This window comes from Thunnus maccoyii, chromosome 1 (assembly GCF_910596095.1).
Source record: "Thunnus maccoyii chromosome 1, fThuMac1.1, whole genome shotgun sequence".
NCBI lineage: Eukaryota > Metazoa > Chordata > Actinopteri > Scombriformes > Scombridae > Thunnus > Thunnus maccoyii.
In genome coordinates this window covers 18642349-18662381 of record NC_056533.1, presented here as the reverse complement: position 1 = coordinate 18662381, position 20033 = coordinate 18642349, and the positions used below count along the sequence as shown (strand labels likewise).

The following is a 20033-nucleotide window of genomic DNA, read 5'->3' as shown; positions in this document are numbered from 1 at the left end:
CTCACTCTTGAACCATCACCCTTCAGGTGAATGGTTGAAAAGGATCAATTTGAGACTTTTTTTTCCTTTTCCACACTTTAATCTACAAAATCATTATGGTCAGTGGCTGAAGATGTTATGTATGGTCTGAAAGCTGAAAAACCATCTTAACTAGATAGGAAAAGCACTGAAGCAAATGCAAATCAAGTCCTTCAAAGACAGCTAAAATCCAATTTACATGAAACTAAGGTATCTGGTTTCTTGTATAATATGTATATAAATTCAGAAAAAAATGTTCTAACAAACTATGACAAAGAAATTTACCTTCAAGAAAATGACAATATTTGGCCTTAAACCATAACAAACATACCTCTAACTCTTATCAGATTACTAGCTCAGGCACTGTATCTTCTGTTGGACTTTATTGTCTTTCACAGACACTTAAGCACAACATGGAAACAATGTTGACTTATAGGATCAGATGAATGCCATTAATGTTATAACAGTGATTAGAAAAGTAACTCTACTTGACCTTGCTTGACAGATCAATGACACTTGCATGCCTGTGTGAAATATTCAATCTGCGACAAGTGTTCCTATTTGCAAACTATACAGGTAAGTATGTCTATCTTAAAGATAGTTTAAAGATCTTCAGGTTGAGCTTATGAAATAATCATAACCATGTCACACTTTTGGGCTTTTTCTCTCTCTAATCTGTTGGAGATTAATGCACAGATTGTAATACTCCAAAACTTCTCTTCACTGATCAGTGGGTGGAATCTAGATTTTATGCAGTAGAGAATATACACAATGCTTTAAAACTAGGCAGTGAGATTTCACTTTTTGTATTGCACGTTGCTGAACTTCACTCACCTCAACATGCATTATCAAAGAGATGGTAGTTATCAAATCAAATACAAAAGATGTGCATGCAAAGATCATCCCTTGTCATTAAAGGATTTGTTGGACTTGACTATTACTTTGCAGATCCTACCAGTAAAATAAATTTGTTTGAGTTTTATGGAAATGTAACAACTGCAAAACATTCAATGCTTCTAGGCCCCTGCTTACATATAAAGAAAGAAAGGAGGAATGTTTTAACTCTAATTACCCAACCTTGAAACAAATCTGATGTCTCTCATCTGCCGCTGCCATTGATGCTGACTGTAATAAACACTGTAAATGGCTCTATTCCCTTTGCCACCCATGACCTTCCCTGACAGCTGCAAAGAATTACACATGGATACATTTTTCTGTCATGTTTTGATAATAAAAGACATGATAGTATAAAGAAAATGTTTCAACCATGATCCATTTGTGCTGTGTGTTTGGTTGCTTTTTGTATTTCTCCAAATATAAATAGTAGTAGTATAATTGAAGAAAACATCAGAATAGGCTTGAAAGTTGCATACTAAATGGGCTCATGCACACATTATCAGAAGTGAAGACTTCCAGTGGACACAGTTCACACTAAAGTAAAGTCATACATAATATGTATAACAGTACATTATCATTAATTCCAAAAATATACCACCGCAACACAAAGTGAACATGAACATTATAATCTAAACCTCACAGAAACAGTAATTATTGCATAGCTTTTGTATAGGATCACATCGTATAGTATATATGTTCATCTTTTTGCATTTTCAATTGTGTTTTATCATTGTGGAAAACATAAAATAATTTCTTCTCTTGAGCAAGGTATGTGTAAACAGTTAAACATTAGACTCCATTTACCATCAGGAACAAAGATAGTAATAATTAAGTCATTTCTTTTCATGCAAATTACAACTTTTCATTAAAAAGATGTGTAAATATATTTATGATGTGCTTAATTGTTGCAATGATATCAGTAATCCTTCTTCCTGTGGCCAGTATGTGGTCAGAAAATAATTTTTGTTTCAATAACCAAAATGACGACATCCCCATCTCTCTTGCTCTATGTTACTGAATTTCATTGCAGCAAATCTGACAGGCTGATAATAAGCATAGCAGACTAATCCTATTTCAGATTCAAGGATGTTACTGATTGGCTGTGCCTGTCCTAAAGATTCAAATAGTGTATACTGCATGTTTCCACAACCCAACATAAAACTGTATGTTCAGGGTAGACTTACACTTTCGAGTAAACACTTCAGATATCATATTTAGTAAGGCAATTGCAAACAAAAAATGAACAGCTGAGAGTACACTGACGTGAAAATGAAAAAAAAAGTCTAGGTGCTACTTTTGGTTCAGGAAAAATTGTTTGGTTTGTCCTTCTGCACAAGGAAACAAATGTATCTTTTTTGAAGATTCACTACTGTAATATTTAGTATAGTTCCACGTCACTGCAGGTAAACAAACAGAAAGATAGTGTAGTCCTGGGTAGCTTGCTTATTTTGCTTATACCAGACCATCTTTCTCTTGAATGTGTCCTCAAACAGAAGCATGATCCAATTCCCAGGAAGAGGTTGAAGAGAAGGAAGCTTAGGATTACAGGTCTGATGAAGAATAGATTTAGCAAATACAGTATGTTGGCTAGGAGAAACATATCTCACAATCAGCAGCCTCCAAGACATGGACAAGGATCACTACTGAGCCAAAGAAAGATGTACGCCCACAATTTAGTCTTTTGGCAGCCTTTTGCAGAACAAATTGAACAGTCAAGATGCGACTCATAACTGCTGAAAAGGACACATTTCATATACTGCACCTGCAACCCCTGAACCAACATCACAGTATTCTCACTTTCTCTATCTCTCTTTCCCTCTATCTCCCTTTCTGTTTTGCTGTTCAACACCTCACAATAACTACCCATATATATGACCATACAATGGACATATTTCTTGGAAATAATGCTCCTTTTCAATCAGCCTGGCTGTCGAAAATTTTGTAAAATGAGCATGGTCCTGCTTTGAAGGTGAGAAAAATCCATTACTCCAAGAGGCGATTATAAAATATGAAGGCGTTAAGCAGAGCAGAGTGTGGATGTTAAAGTGGTGCAACTCTGTACCTCTCGGATAAGAATATTTGTTTCTTCTTAGTTGAGAACCCTCTGGACTCTCCACTCCATTACCAACTGTCAGCAAGTCATGCTGGTGAGGGCACTGCTCTAAAAGGTTATCAGAAGCATTAATATGGTTGGATGTAACTGATGCCAGCTCCTAACCATTTAAGTGATCAGCAGGCATGCTGTGTGCCTCTGACCATGAAAATACCACAAGAATACTGCTACTCCCCCACAACATGGCCCAAAAACTAATTTGCAAAGCACAAAGTAAAACTTGAATATCACTTGAAAATACTGATGTATTTATAATGAAGATGTAACACAAGTTTTTCTAAATTCTTCCAACTTTTCTAAGTGTAATGTTTTAGACTGTCATGCTCGTTTGCTTCATCACACCCCCATCTCCAACAAGTCCTCCAAATGAAACGAGAAAAATATGTCATTTGTAATTGGCCTTCAGAACAACACATAGAGGGGTTTTGTTACTTCTGCCAGACAGGCAAAATATGTTGAAAATGTGTGTGCTGTAACTTTTAAAAGCTGAGGAGGTTTCATACTTAAAATTCAAAGATATTGGCATTTTGTTGTGGATTGTAGGACATAGTATGTATGTCAGTATTAAAAAATACTGTAACTGTGTATAAACAGGGTACAGAGTAGGATCTCATTGTTGGCTCTCATTCCCTTCAGCCAAAATTGAGTCTTCAGTCAACTGTAGAGTCGTTGTAGTATCAAGAGAGGATGTGATCCATTATTTCACATCATAACTTACTAATTACCAGAAACCCTGACTTAGTAACTCCCCAGACAATAGATTGGTTTCATAATTAATTGCAGATTTGTCAGTACAGTGTCCACAAGCTATGCTGCAGCCAAAGGCTCATCTACCCCTGTGCATACTACTAGTTATTTTTTATTTCCTTATAATTGTTATTTATTAAAATGCCCATGTGATAAGACTTATATAGGTAAAACTACACACATGCTGAAACAAAGGATTAGTGAGCACAATCAGACGCAATGATGTGAATTATTCTGTTGCCCGGCATTTCAACGAATTCTCACAATCTATCTCCTCTCTACGATTCCAGGGCATTGAACACATTGAACTGCCAAGAGGGGGGCATATGGAAAGAAAGATATGCCAAAAGGAGCTCTCTTAGATTGACACTTTAGTTACACTTCAGTCTTTGGGCCTCAATGAGGATTTTGACATGAGTGTTATGCTGTAATCTCTAGTGTAGAATTTGGGGTCTATGGTTCATGTTGGCCCTCGCCTGATACCCCTCCATAGCTCTTTGTTCTATTTTTGTTTTGAGATGTTTTTTTCTTATAGATCTGGGGATCTCTGATTTATGATGGCTCTAGCCTGATCCCTCTCAAAGCCCCATTTACTATGTGGTGAAATTATATATGTATGGTAATACTATAAGGTGTTTCCTGATTGTTTATGTTTTTTCTATATTCACTGTGTTCCACTCCTTTTTTGTGTGTTCTCTAACAAGTATGCTTTCCATTTGTATGCCTCACTTAAAAACTACAATTCCCAAGAGGTGGAGCCTCTATCACCAGGGTGTGCACTTGTGTATTGGATACTGCCAATTAGAGTGGGATTAGTTATTTTTACCTACCTGTTCATTATTGAATCATGTATGTTCTGATGAAGGTCTGATAGACCGAAAGCTCAAAAATAAAGTGAATACTGTATAGATCTAAGTGTGCGGAAATCACTTTCATCAAGTTTGGACTCATTAATGCTTCTAGCACCTTACAAAGATTTAGCTGGTTGGAGCAGTGGTCATTCTGCATTATTTCCTTATAACTGACATCATCAGTGAACATATCTTTTGGTGAAGATGGAGTGGCAGCATCAAAATGGTAACTTCTAAAATGTAGGTCCAAATTTACTAAATTTGTGTTGCAAATTACATACACACCATAATCCAGGAAGAAGTGAAGAACTTTCAGGAGGAATCAAGGAGATCAAAAGCAGTTGAGCTAGGCTCACAGGGGCATTGAACTAAATGGTAGCCACCAAAGAGGAAGGTAACCTGGGCAGATTTAACGAGACTAGAACATTTCCGGGTCTCATTATTACTATGGTCAGTGTGTGACCATCTTCCCTCACCAGACACATGCACACATGGGGGCTGACGGACAACACATCCTCATAATTAAATGACCACATAGGTTGATTATACCTGCACTCCAGAATGACCCATAGGAGTGTTTTCACTAACCACTGGTTAGGTTTAGGCACAAAAAGCACTTGGTTAGGGTTGGGGAAAGATCATGGTTTGGGTTAAAAAAAATGATCACTTGAGACATGGTTTGTACTTCCTTAAAGTTACACAACCTTTGCCGTCATGGCAACAGTAAACACCACGACAGTCACTGTTATGAGTTTTAAAAAATGCCCCGACTTGCGGCTGGAAACGGGAAGCGAACTGCAGCCTCCTGCACCTAAGTCCACTTTTTGCCATCTAGCTATCTAGCCATCCAGAGACAAAGGTTGGCAACCATGGCTGGAATTGAAAATCATTAATTAAAGTTTGTAAATTTCAAAAGGTTATTAACATTTTTCTCTGTTGCACACCTCTTATTTGTATGCAACTTTTGGAATCAAGAGAAAGAAGCAAACTTTCATTGTGTCCATCCATTAAACATATATTAAAGGATGCTGCCATAGATAAAGTCACTTTTAATTCTTCACACAACTTTGTCATTTGGTTTAATGACTGGTAGCACAGAGATTTATTGGCTTAATGACAAAATGTGCAACAGATCATTACCTTGCCACAGAATCTCAAGCCTCGGAATGCATTTCTTAATTAACAAATTTGCATCCATTCATTCATTTAAACCATAAGCCAGACTAAAATGTCAACGTATTTTGAGTGACTTTACTGACAACAAGACAAAAAGAAAGAGGGAACTTGAGTAGAGAACTGAGAAACCTACCAATGCAGCATTTAGAAAATCAACAATGCCGTCTTTATATATTTAGTGCACTTTTTATTGTTCAGTATTGTCACTGTACATGTTTTTTTTACAAAAATAAATAAGCACAAAACTAGTCCGACATCAACAGTGAAGCTACTGAAACAGGACACTAATTTTTTGTTGTTTTGTGCTATCATTTTTTTTCTGTTTTGCCAATTTGTTCAGTAAAATGAGTTGTCTGTTTTGTTAATTATTTTTTCCACTCTAGCTTTCAGTTTTGTTAAAGCATCTGAATTGTGTTTTCTAGTAACTTTATTTTTTGATTTGTGAAGTTGTTTCATGATGTGTGTCTTCTAGGTTCTTAATTAATTTGTTTTCTGAATTGCTTTGCACATCAAAATCACCATATTTTTGCATTTTCCAGAACAATGAGTTGAGAATTGACTGGTTAGATAGTTAATTGGACAACTTATACCACTAACTAAAGTCTTCCCTCTGGCAGAATTATTTCTAAATTTTCCCTGCTTTTCCTTGTGCTTATGACAAAGGCAGGCAAAGAGGGATAGAATTTCAAAGATTACATGTAAGCAGACCTTCTGCTGCTCAAATGGAGAGTATTTCCACTAATGACAGAGATGTCTAAAGCTGAACCCTATTAGCAGTGTAGCTTGTCCCTTGCTTCTCCTGCCAATCACATACAGTAGTTAGCTTTTCAGAGAGCCTGTCATTTCCTTCTTTCCTCTTCTTCTAATTTAACGTAGAGCAAAAGCAAATCTATAATTCTGTTGTATCCGCTAGGATGGCAGCTAGGGGACAACCTCTCAGGAACTCATTAGATTGGACTCAAGAAATGTCTTCTCAATTTATATGCTTTAGTACAGCAAGCCATTAGTTACTAATAAACCAACATACTGCCTCTCACTGCTTTCACATTTCAAGGTTCCAATTTTAGTGCTTTCTCAATTTATTTGAATTATGTTGACTAAGTTTCATGACCAATGAGTCCCATTAACTTTCTTCAAAACCTGTGCTGCTTCAAAATATATTGCAGTCAATCAGAAAATAGTATTTCTTTATTACAGTCTTGAATATATAGTATGTATTTAGGAAATATGGTGCTTTCATCACCTATGCAGCGCCACAAAATTGACACTGAATAAATGGGTACTGATGCATTACAGTTGGTCTTTTTCTCTCTTTTCATGTTTTGTTGTTTTTCAGCACTCTGATGTAACCTATGACAAAAGAGCATTTAGCACTACATTTCCAAAGACTGCAAGATTTTGAGTTTCAAAAGAAGCTAAAACAAACATTTGACTATTTTGACCAAAAGTTTTTGACTTTTTTGTCATCTATATGAGACTCACCGCTGCGCTTGTTCCTCTATCCATATCCAAGAGGAATGCAAATCTGTTTCTGCTATTGGTGCATCACATTGTGCATCACAATCCCACTGTTATTAATCACTGTCAGATCACAGCAGCCAGACACATCTGCCCAACTGGACAAACGCCTTAGCTAAAAGAATGGTAGAAGACTTATTAAAATATTCTATAAAATAACACAACATCTGCTCCAAGTCAATTATCTTAGAAGAGTCCAGTGAAGCATAGGCGCATTTGTCAATGTCGGGCATGTAATTTACTCCTTATATGTTTTTTTAATCTTGGGAAAGCACTCTCATGAATCGGGTGTCGTGTGGCAGCAAATTTAAAGATCATCCTATTTCATAAACCAAAATTTGGTTTGAGTCCATGTGGCCAAGAACTATGTCAGTATGAATTATTACCAAGAGGTTATGGAATCTATAGCCACTAAAAAGAAAGCAAAAATTCTTGATTTAAATATTATTATCGATATTTTATTTCTGATGAATGTTGTCAAGTTAGACAAATCACAGAATCATACTGTTTAGTGGCTATATCAAGCTAACTATTAAAAAAAAAAAAACATCTACCTATCATGCGGAGGTTATGGTGGTTGGTTATGGTCAATTGTGGATTGGTTTAGAATTTGAGTGAAAGATGAAATCACATACGTCTGTGTGACCAAGAAAACACATTGTGTCATTGAGTACTCAACTACAGACATACTGGGATGGATCAGATTGTGATCGGATTGTCTTGCAGTATCTCAGAAGTGCCTTTATAGTGATACATAAGACGTTATCTTGGGCAACATATTGCAATAGTGTCGTTAGTTATCTCATGATTCCCATCCATATGGAGCCTCTAAGAGACTCATTGGTTTTATCCAACATCCAACAGCTCCTGTTACTTTAATCTAATTTTTCTTTTCTTTTCTTCTGAGTAAATCTTCAAGACTAGGTCAGAAATTAATATATGGTCCTGAAGTATGCAGAATGATGGATATTAACACCAGTCTTACCATTAACGTTAATTTGCATTAGATTTTGCCCTTGACCTGTTAAATAGCTACAATATGTGCTGGAAGTGAGCCTGCTGTCAGAAGCCTCTGAACCCCAGAGGCCAAGTCTATCCTGCTGGGGAGGAATTGACCTGTTGCATTTGCTCACACTGAGGAGATCAGCCATGAAATTGGCTCAAGGCGAGCTGAGGGTGCACTCTTTAAATACTGACTCAGTGAGATTATACCCAAGTAGTGCATGATTGTTCCAATAGCATGGAAAACCTTAGCAATCCTCACACCTTTTACTTTCCTTCCATTACCAGGACAACTGTGCAGGATGGTTGTTCTCCATGCCTACAGGGAACCATTGTGCCTCTCAGACATCACCTTGCTTTAAAGTAATGAGTAAGAGCATCTTAATGTAGAATTAATTACATGACACAATCACTCTTTATTCACATTCCTTATATGACCCTCTGGTCTGGCTGTGGCAGTATTTTCTCTTGTCTTGCTGAGATGCTAACAGTTGCTTTCCTAATCTCCAATTATAATAGCTGAGAAACATGCAGCAAAGTTATTGTTACTGTTTAACATGTACCATTTTGAATGTTTCGCTCACCCAGAAACTTTTCTGTTGATATTTTTCATATTCTTCTTTTATGAGTCTACATGAAATTAAAGTTCACAGGATGTACTTTCTGAAATATCTGACCCCATAGTACAGGACACATTACTGTGAACACTTGAATGCAATGCTGCTTTGCAGTCATCTCTCAGGTGCTACAACTCAGAGCCTGAACTACCAAAAATAAATTCAACCGGCGAGACATCACTAATACACATGTTGTCTCTGGCACAGGTGTTGTCTCTGGCAAAAAGGTTGGGAAATATATTCTTGTCTGTTTGCATGTAAAGCAATGTGTTTGCATGCATTTCCATATGTGTGACTTGTGTGTGTGTGTGGGTATGTTGATCTGCACCTGAGCCTTTTATTGACAGGTGGCGTGATTACATGCCTGCTCATGCATTAATTGGCTTTCAAATGTCAACCTGGTCACACACTGTTAGTGATTCTGAACATCTGTGCACTCCTGTTTGCGCCTGTCTGTCTGTGTATGCACATGTGTGTTTGTGTGGCCTGTACTGACACCAACGCAAAGCACTACGTGCAGTGTCAATAATTACAGTGGATCACAGAAAAATGATGTGCTGCTGTCAGGCAAATAGACTCATCTCAACCATATTTTCAGGCAAGGCAGAAGCAATGTTTGCATTTGCCTCTGTAATTTTGAGCTAAGTGTCTGGTACTGTATGATCATGTGCTTTTTAGTCATTTATGTTAAAATGTCTAAAATGTAAGTACAACATCACTCTAAGTATGCATAGTTGCTACAGTTGCTGTTTGATCTGACAAAACTGCATAACACCAGTAACTATATGAATTTGAAAAACATTTTATATTATACAGTAAAACCAATACAACAGCCATGCAATAAATCCTATCTTTGCAAAGCTTATAAGCTTCAGATTTTGTTGACACTGATGTACTGATTGACCTCTTAGCTCATTTTTGAAGAGGTAATTGGTGTCAGTTTTGTATAATAACACATTATATTGTTTTATCCACCCAAATTACACATAAGTGGGATGGAATATTAAATATACCTTGGTGATATACTTGCTCACAACATAATTAAGACCTGACAACTTGACTGACTTTTTATTTGCACCCCAGCTCCCCCCATGTCTTTTGGTTGAGTGCAATGTTTTTTCTTTCTAGCATTGTTGAGTTCAGCAACAAGATAAGACTGTAACATACTGAGTAAAAACGTTTCCCAATGAACTGACCAATATTGGTACTATAATAATTAGTTACCAGCATTAATAAAGCACCAGTTTTCAGAACCATTCAGTGCTGACAGTAAAACCAGATGTGGAGAAATGAAAAACTGCTTTTTGGATATATTCTCTGTGTTCAGTTTAGCAAAACTCCTTCTAACACCCAGAATTGCTTCAGAAAATCAGTACTGACTGTACCAGGGAGCTCCCATACAGTATGTGTAAATGTACAGGGACTAGTGCTGAGTTTGATGCTAAAAAAAAAACACAAGTACATGCTGCCATCATATCACAGCTACAAGTGTTAATAGACCAGAAGAAGAAGAGGAAGAAGAATCTCTGTGGAGATGCCTCTCCATAGGATGATTTCTCACTTCTTCTCACTCCATCTGTAGTAAAACCATAGAAAAAGTGTGAGGAAATTTGTGATGTGCAGCGTGGACACAGTGAGGCCACATTGGGGGGTATAAGAGGGTTGTTCAATTTTGTTTATTTCTACAAGTTTACAACTTTTAAAACTAATTTCTCTGTGACTTTAAAATTATTGTTACATAAAATGTTTGTATAAAAACAAAATAAAATAAGACAGAGTAAATGTCTGTCTGACAAACAGATAGAAAGAAAGAAATACGGCCGACTTATTAAACTTAAAGCCACAATGTGTAAAATCTGAAATTGTTAAAACTTTGGCGCCCCCAGTGCTAGCATCCAAAAAGACACAGTGGACGGTTTTTTATGGATCCGAAGATGCTAGGCTGAATGGGCTGAAAATAAATCATAGATTGCACCACTTCCATTTTTCAACAAAAACTTGCCATGAGAATATTTGAAAGACATCAAACACAATGGCTTTAAACACAAACTTTGAAAACCTCTAAAAAAATATGATATACAAAACATCCCAAACCCGTTCAAATCAACATATGCATCAACAGATATTACAGTTTGTCCTATGTCCATATGGAAGGTAGAGCCCATTAACTGTTTAGTAGCCATATCTTTTATCCCTTTTACCCCTTAAATCTTTCTCTTTAAAGTCCCACTTGAAACCCCCTGATCCTTGAATGATCACTTCTGGAGACTGTCTGTTACATTCACTGCAAATTTACTTTTCCTGTGGTGCTGATTTTGATGGTGAGGGACACTGGGAGTTTAAATAAGAAAGCATAGAGACAGAGATGCAAAAAGAGTGGACTACTGATGAAATTTGTGCCTTAGGCAGCAAAAGATGATAGTTTTCTTTCATGCTTCTGTCTTCTTAGAGAGTCATTAGCATCACAAGTCTAGGATGATCATTTGAATGACAGAAAACACTTTCCCCCTCTGGAAAAAAAAGGCTGGAAACTCATTCTGAATTCTGATATCAAGCCACAGGTTTTCTATTCCAATACAAATACATTTTATTTAAGTGCATGGGTGAGATTAGCACAGCCTGTATCCCTGCAGATGAGTATGCATGTGATTGAGAACACAATAATTCAGGTATAGACCATGATTAGTTTTATTGACCACTTGTAGTTACTGGTGAGAGAAAACATGGGCCTCCACAGACTTATGTGTCTTAAAGCCTGTAGGTGTTAATCAATGAACAGCGACATATAGATCATAAGTACTATTCAGTAATACAGTCACCAACATGCACATTAAAGATGCTCTTGGTGAAGTTTGATGAGTTTTGAAGATAAAAGGCTTAATATTTAAATGTAATTCTTACTATTATGAATTGCAGACATTAAGATGAACATTACATTTATTCAAATGCAAATTCAATTTTGGACTATTGGGAGGGATTATAATAATGTTGTATAAAAGAGTCCTACTGTACATACTTACATATTAATTTGGCTCAAAAAGGCAAACTAAAGTGCAGTCTGTGATATTAATTACAGTGACGTTTAACCACAAAATTACTTAACTGGTGACTCCATCTTTTTAAGCTCATTAGAGAGAATCCACTCCCCCTCCTCTCCAACAATCATACCTGATACTGGTCCCCAAGTAGCCCTTCATGTGGTTTTATATGGCTAATAAGACTTGTTAAGTGCCTTACAAATTGGCAGACATTAGAGAAGGAGACAGACCATGAACATTAAAGCAACAATTAAAGTGCAAGGTCAAAAAAAGAGAAATAAAAGTTAAAAATAAGAGCAAGAGCTCATAAAAGATTATTCATTTCAGACATAATGAACATTCCATGATTAAGTAGGCTATTAAGTAGGTTATTTTTTTAAAATGTTGACAAAGGTGCAGCCACAGCAAAAGCCCAATCACACTTGGGAACTTTAATCACTAAAAACCTCAGATTGCAGTACCTGAGGGACCATGAGGTATTGTGGAGGATCAGGAGTTTTAGGAGTTTTAGATGGTGTAGTGTTGCCAAATACACCTGGCAACACTACACCATCTATATAAAATCATGACTTTACAATGAGAGTTAGACTGACTGCAGCATTGTAGCAAGCTGGGAAAGGAAAATACTGTCTGACTAATATCACAGAAAAGTGAAAGTGCGAATGACTCTATACAATAATAATTTTCTACTTATAAATCACTTTGTAAACCCTCATTGAATGCATAATTGATACATGTGTCACTTTTGCTAACAGCATTAACAAAGCTGTCATTTTTGAGAGGTAATTTTTTTTAAATATTCCAAGGTTATGAGGGGAAAAAAGCTTTTTCTATTCAACTAGTAATCATGTTGTCAGTGATTTCCCATTTAGAATGCCTGCAAAATATATAAAGCTTCTGTTTTGGGGCAATTGTCCAATGGCAGAGACCCATTTATCTGAATTTACAGCAGATGAACACAGAATGATGCAAGGAACTGCACCATAAAACAGATGCAATGTCCACATAATGGACTGGCTGGTCATTATGTGGACATTCAGAAAGGATACCTGTTGGCATCTAGGTGTTTTATGTTGTTGTTGTGCATTAGCCATCATCTCCTTCGAGCTATTTACAAGAACACAAAAAGCATTATACTAAAACTACACACAAGAGAAATGGGTCCCTGTGACAAAAGAGTACACAAATATGAATTGATGACCAGCAAGCATAAATATATGTTCTTTAAAAGGGATGTGACCTGTTCAGTCAATCAAATGAAGGAGAGTGGGCAAACAAAACACGACTGATAAACAGCAATTTGAAGAACTCATTTGTTAAACATTATTCAGAAAGAGTTTCAACATGACTTACCCAAACATACTGCTCTGCCATTTCTGATAGTGGCTATGTGCTCTCTGGTATTCATTTAATTAGATTATATAACCTGCTTAGATTACACAACCTGCCATACCACCTGTGGGTCCTGGAAGTCAGTGAGTTCAGGTAAAGCATCAACATACAGTATATGCAAAGACTTTATTTGCAGGTAGCTACTGTGTAGTCTAGCTTGAACATGTTTCTTTTTTTCAGTGTGTTTGCTCACTCAAACTGGCTTATGTCATAAAAAGCTCAGCGGAGTCATTTTCAGAACAGAGAACTGCTTGTTTCCATTAGAGAAGACACATCATGCGGTGCAGATGACATACTCTCTCATCTTGGAGGGAAAAGATTCATATTGCATGAATAATTTCCATCTAGTACTGACAAGCGCAGTGAACCTTCATTTGCGATGCTTGATTTAGCATTTGTAATTCCGTTAGGCAAGAAACGGCATTTAAACTGGCATCATCACAAATAAGAAATGGTTAGGAAAAGAGTCACAGTGTTAATATGGTTTAATGTTGCCTGCTTGCTCCACTGGCACTTGTAATGGTTTAATATTAATATGTGCAGGAAGGAGGACATGGTCTATGTGCTTTCACACTGAGGAAAATAGAGGAACAGCTTGAAAGATGCTACAATCAATAAACCATCTCAAATCTGCACTGTTTTTAAGTAGAGTAAAAATACAACATTTCTGTCATGTTAGTCATATTAATTTGTTTCCAAAAAGCTATGCCAAAAAAAAATCTATGCACATGCATCTCAGTTAAGACTAGGATTGAAGTCATGAGTACAGCTTTGGCTGTAAGAAGATAACTTTGCTTATTATTACATTTCAGCTGCTCAAAATAAAGTTTGCTTACTAAGGATTTTCCTAACTGATCCGCAACAGAGGAATTGGGACCAATAAAGGCATTTAGCCTTCATAAAATCGAATCCACTTTAGATCATTTGTAATCAAATACCTAAATGTAATCCATTTCAACACTATAACTGTTTTCTAACTCACTGACTCAATGAATAGTGTAGTGGCATAACTTCAACTTTATTTAAAGGGCACATCAACCAGAGAGTTTCTGTACACTTTCAAAGTCAATAAAAACAACAGAAAAATGAAGCACACAATATTTCATGTTAAAGTACACACACATACACAGGTAATAATGTTAATATTACAACAAGGTTTGGGTTAGTCATTTTAAAAACAGAGATCATATATACACGGTTTCCCCCAGAAAAGTTGTTAGGCCCAGCAGCCAAGTGTCTTTTTTGACGGGGGCCCGGCGCGGGCCAGCAACAGACCAATGGCAGGATTAAAGTAGGGCTCTATAGTTTCTGACATAATGGAGTCACGGACTGAATCGTGGAATTGAGAATTTAAAAAAGCTATTACACAGTTTCCATAGGGCCCTACATTAAATCAGTGCTAAATGCTAAATGCTGACTGGAGATTTCAAAATATGACTACGTACGTGTGTTGTTATAAATACAGTAAGTCATTTATTTAAAAAATTAACAGCTATAGCAGAGTCTTACAAAGAATCTGACAATGTACAGTCTTGGAATGCTGTGTCAAGGCAAGCTGTGTAGAGTATATTGAGAGGGGACCCCTATTAACTGCATAACCTTCTTACTAATGATTATAACTTTACAACACAACAATTAGTAACCCCCAACTAACTCTTTTTAACAGGGCAAAACACCATGGTACATAACAATTTGTGACAATAAACAATTTGTAACACTAATGATTGTACATTTACAAAATTACACCGTCAAACAGCATGCTAGATACAGCTCACTAGCTAGCCAGGTAGCTCTGATATTGAGATTCCTGAGATTCAGATTGCGAGTTGGGCAAATGAAGCCTCCATATAATTAGTTATCGGGGCAACCTCTGTCAGCCTTCGAATGCCCTAGGTCTCTAGTTTGTGGCTGTAAAGTTTCATGAGGCTGCGATTATCCTAGAGGTCACAATAGGTCATTTTATACAGTGAGGTCAAGTTTCAAAAAATGGTCTCACTACGATGAAATGGCTACTATGGGTACTAACATCGTCACACATGAATACAATTGGGCTCATTGAATCCACAAGAGTCTTGGCTTTCCAGTCAACCCAATTTATGCAATTCCAAGACACCAGTATCAGTGGTGTGGTGTTTCTTTTCAGCCCTAGGTAGCTCTGTTTATTTTGGCTGTGAGCATGCGCCATACAATGAAGCAGAGAGCCAGCTGTTGGTGGCTAGCAGCTAGGCTAAAAGTTTAAAAAAGTATCTTTTGGTGGCCACTTAGCTACTGCTTTCACTTTACAATTATCACCACACTACCACAACAATCAGTATATGTTTTGCCTGCCTTCAGGTGGTAAATGTTATCTAATAAGGAAGCAGCAATTGGGCAGAAAATCCACCGATCTGGCAACATTTCTTTTGTGTAAAATTTTACACCCCAGATTCAGTTATTTTCAGTGTGCAGTGTCAACCAATCAAGGGCCACAAGGAAAAGCCAAACATATTACACACGTACTGCCATCGGGCGGAGAAAAATACGCCCTTCGGCACACAGACAAAGATTGTAGGCAGCTTTTCAATGAAAAAGTTGTTAAAAACCTTGGCTATAAAGCAGGAAACAGGTGTGGGTGGGGTTGTTTCAGTGAGCTTATCCATGGTATTGAATAAGAATCTGGGGTTGTGTCTGTTGTTAGAAATCAGATCCGAGTAATAATTCGATTTAGCTTGCCCGAACGCATATTTGTATTTAAGAAGTGATTCATTCCAGGCCTGGTGAAATACTTGATTGTTTGAGTGCCAGAGTAGAATCACTGAACCACGGGGTAAAGTTGGGTGAGGAGTTTTTTCTGGCCTGAAAGGGGGCTACACCTGAAGGAGTGCACCTAGTAAGGTGCTATTTAGTATATTTGCTAAGCTATCCAGAGAGCCCGGGTAATTATTCAGTTTTGTGACAGCATCGGGAAGGGATGATTCTAGAGCTGCTCTTGCTAATTTATTAATAACGCGGCTCTTTTTGGGAGGGCAATGATATTGAGAAATGGAAGGCATATGAACATTAAATTGAATCAGAGAGTGATTGGATAGTGATGGAGCAGAGGAGGAGACTGAAAGTTCAGTGACAGAGAGACAAAAGGAGTAGAAGTAAATCGATGGTGTGACCGCTGTGGTGTGTGGGTTCAGAGACAGCCTGCGTAAAACAAAATATCAATGATTGTTGTGAAAGCTCAGTTTACTGCATTGGAAGTGTCATTAAAACAAATATTAAAATCACAACTGTAATGATGCAGTCAGCACAAGTCACAAGATCTGAGATAAATTCTGAAAATTCATCCAGGATTTGTGGGTAGGCTCAAGGGGGATGATATAGAACAGTAATGTCGAAAGACAGGAAGCTTGTGTTAGGCAAGGGTGGAGAGAAGGACGTTAAAAGCACCTCAAATGATGAGCAGAGAATGTTACTTGTGGTATGAAAAGAGTATTTGGAGCCGTAGATTAGTGCAACACTGTCACCTTTTTTATTGGCACTGGTGATATGGGAGTATAGAAAATTAGGCGTTGACGCTTCAGCCAAAGTCAGTGCATTATCTATGGATAACCCAGTTTCACAGAGTCCAAAAATATTCAAACCGTGTTCTAGGATTAGATCATGAATTTAAAGTGCTTTGGAGCCTAATGATCTAATGTTAATAAAGCCAATTTTAGGACAAGTATTGCTGTTAAAAACAGGTGTAACCTTCACATGATTCAGGTTGTGCATATTCTGTTTGTTTCTATTTGAAAAGGATTTTCTCTTTACGATGAGGGTAGGGATGTAGAATACTTCATTACCTTGATTCATAGGAAAGCAATTTGGAACAGAATTAATGTCTTGAGAGAGTCCATGCCCATTAAATGGACCCGTGGCATTGGGCCTATGAGGTAACTACTCCTGAGCAGTAATATGATTATGGGAAGGGGGGAAATTGCAGAGAATAGTGTTATGGTTGAGTTTGGAATATTGATATGTTAGAGGGGTTAACTGTATGGGTGATTGACTGTCTCAGTTGCAGGGAGCAGCAGTGTATGGGGGGCGCAATATGGAATATGAGAGGCTGGCGACTAATAACTTACCACCAGGTAGATTACGGTGAAGTTCATTCGATCTAAAAATTTCACGTTGGTTCCAAAATAGGTGGAAGTTTTCCACCAAGTTCATTCAATGAAAGGAGCTGAGAAAAACAGCCATAGTTGCAGCCGATGGTGGAGATTGGGCCCTAGAGAACAATCCCTGTTTCCCAGAGGATAACAGAGCGTCTATCAGAAGTTTAAAGTCTGTTTTCAGGGTCTCTGACTTTTGGCTGCTTGTGTCATTAATTCCTGCATGCACTACTCAATATACAAATGCATAAGCAAATGAATAGTAGCCAGAGGTTCAAGTTCAATTAATGATATCCATACAGATACATACATCCATACATACCAAGCATCAGCAAGCAATGCATGAGAGAACTTTTTCTTACAGGGACATTTTGCAGCTGCTTCATGCCTAAAGTACTGTTGTTAGCTGTATCTAGACATTACACTTTTTTCAGGCTGGACATAAAAAAAGTCCAAATCCTTTCCGAACCTTGCCACCAAAAGACATCCACACTCCTTTCTTCAAAATACGATACAACTTAGCAAAAAGAGAAGATATAGCACCATTAAAAGAAGCTGTATTATGTAAAAATATAAATATGTATCCAGTTTCAGCATTGGTCAATACTAAATATTTAAGGACTCAGATTGGGATCAGGGCAAAAATTTTTGGACATTGCCAGTTACATTCCTAACTCTCTCAATCTCTAACTCAAACACACATCACGAGCACTCTTTTTCAGTGGTCTCACATGAGTAGACCTACAGTAGCTATTACAAAGCATTAAAAGGGAACACCACCGATTTTACACATCAGAGTCTGTTTACAAATTTCTTTTGTTCTCTTGGGGAGTATGTCAGCGTATGTGAAAAAAAATTGTATAAAGCCATTTGTGACTCCAGAGGGAACTGAGTGTAATCTGATAAATTGCCTCAAGTAATGTCACTTGAGTCAGCATCAGTTGGAGTTAAAGACTACAAGTTTGAAAATGAAAAATAAAATCTGATTGTGTGGAGTTAGAAAGAAGTGCAGTTACCAGACCTCTATAGTCTGCACCTTATTTCTGCTTGAGGCTAGTGGTTCGAGGCTTCATTAACCGCTACTAGCATAACGGCCCAAGCGGAAAAAAAATGATATCTCTGGCTCTACTGCGTCAATTTTGATCATTTTTTTGTTTTTACACAATCCATCTTGAGTCTGACAATCTTATAGGAGTGCAATGCTAAATTGGTGGATTTATCTTCTGTTGTGACAGACAGTAAAAACAGTCCAGTGTCTGTTGAATGGACTGAACAAAAATAACAAGAAAGCCCCTAGAATTAATGTGATGCACGGATTGGATAATAGCATTTGTCGGTAACCTTACTGAACCCAGCCTATAAACATCTGGAAACACATACATGCACATTCTTTTTGCTTAGTTTTAATTGGCTTTTGACAATAATCTTGTAAAGAGGCTACAAGACATGAATATCAACAAGCAGCTGACTCTAAGGGTTAAGAATTTTTTATCCTATATAATAAGGGCCAATCCTCGTCTCTACCCATTATTATTTGTACTCTACATAACTGATTCTAACAGCACTCAGATTAGATGCTTGTCATCAAATTTGCAGATGATGCAGCACTGGCTGATATGATACAAAACAACAATACAACCATTTACATATCTCCAATCGACACCATCTCACTCTGGTGTGAAGACGATTCATTGATCTAAAACACCAACAAGACAAAATAATATACACTTTGGATCAGAAAACAACAACAGTAATAAACGGACCTGGAATGCAAACACAGACGCAGAACAGAATGCCAAAGCCCAGCAAAGACGATTTTTATGAGGATTCTCAAGAACTTTGATGCAGATATAACAACACAAAAAAGCTCTTAAGACTTTTTACACATTCAACCTCCCATGCTGGGGAGGCCCTCAAACAAAGAACAAACTTATCAGGACACTGTTGCTCGGAAAAGTTCAAACAGTCCCCAATATCACACGGCTTTCAGAACACCACATTGGATCTCTGGAGAAGGAAATCATTGCTGATCTATCTCATCCCTCACACAATGAAGGCACCATCCTGCCCTCAGGCTGCCACTTGCAGCTCTCACTGTCTCTCTCACTCACAAACAAAAAGAACTGTCACATCATTTATTCCTAAAAGTACCCACCTACTTAACAGTGAGCAACCAATGGGCTGATGAACAAATTGTTAGGAATTCTGTGTTTTGTATGATTGTACATTTATTGTTTAACAGCTTTACACTGTCTTCCAGTTGCATTTCAATTGTTAACTGACACTTGTATGTGCAAGACCAATGCCCCCTGGCCTAAATACATCTATTCTACTCTATATAATTTTATGCAAATTGTATAAGATACATAACAAACAGTGCATCATGTAAGAAATATCCCCTGCTGTGTAACAAAACCAAGAGCTTAAGCTTTATGACTTTGACACTTTGTGTGTGTGTGTGTGTGTGTGTGTGTATGTGTGTGTGTGTGTGTGTGTGTGTGTGTGTGTGTGTGTGTGTGTGTGTGTGTGTGTGTGTGTGTGTG

At 37.3% G+C, this 20033-nt stretch overlaps 1 protein-coding gene across 6 annotated transcripts in view; it reads right to left on the bottom strand.

The window, feature by feature from the left end:
- The window catches only part of spon1a (spondin 1a), a 135716-nt gene that overhangs the window by 20023 nt on the left and 95660 nt on the right, over positions 1 to 20033 (bottom strand). The gene's annotated exons all lie outside the window — the stretch shown is intronic.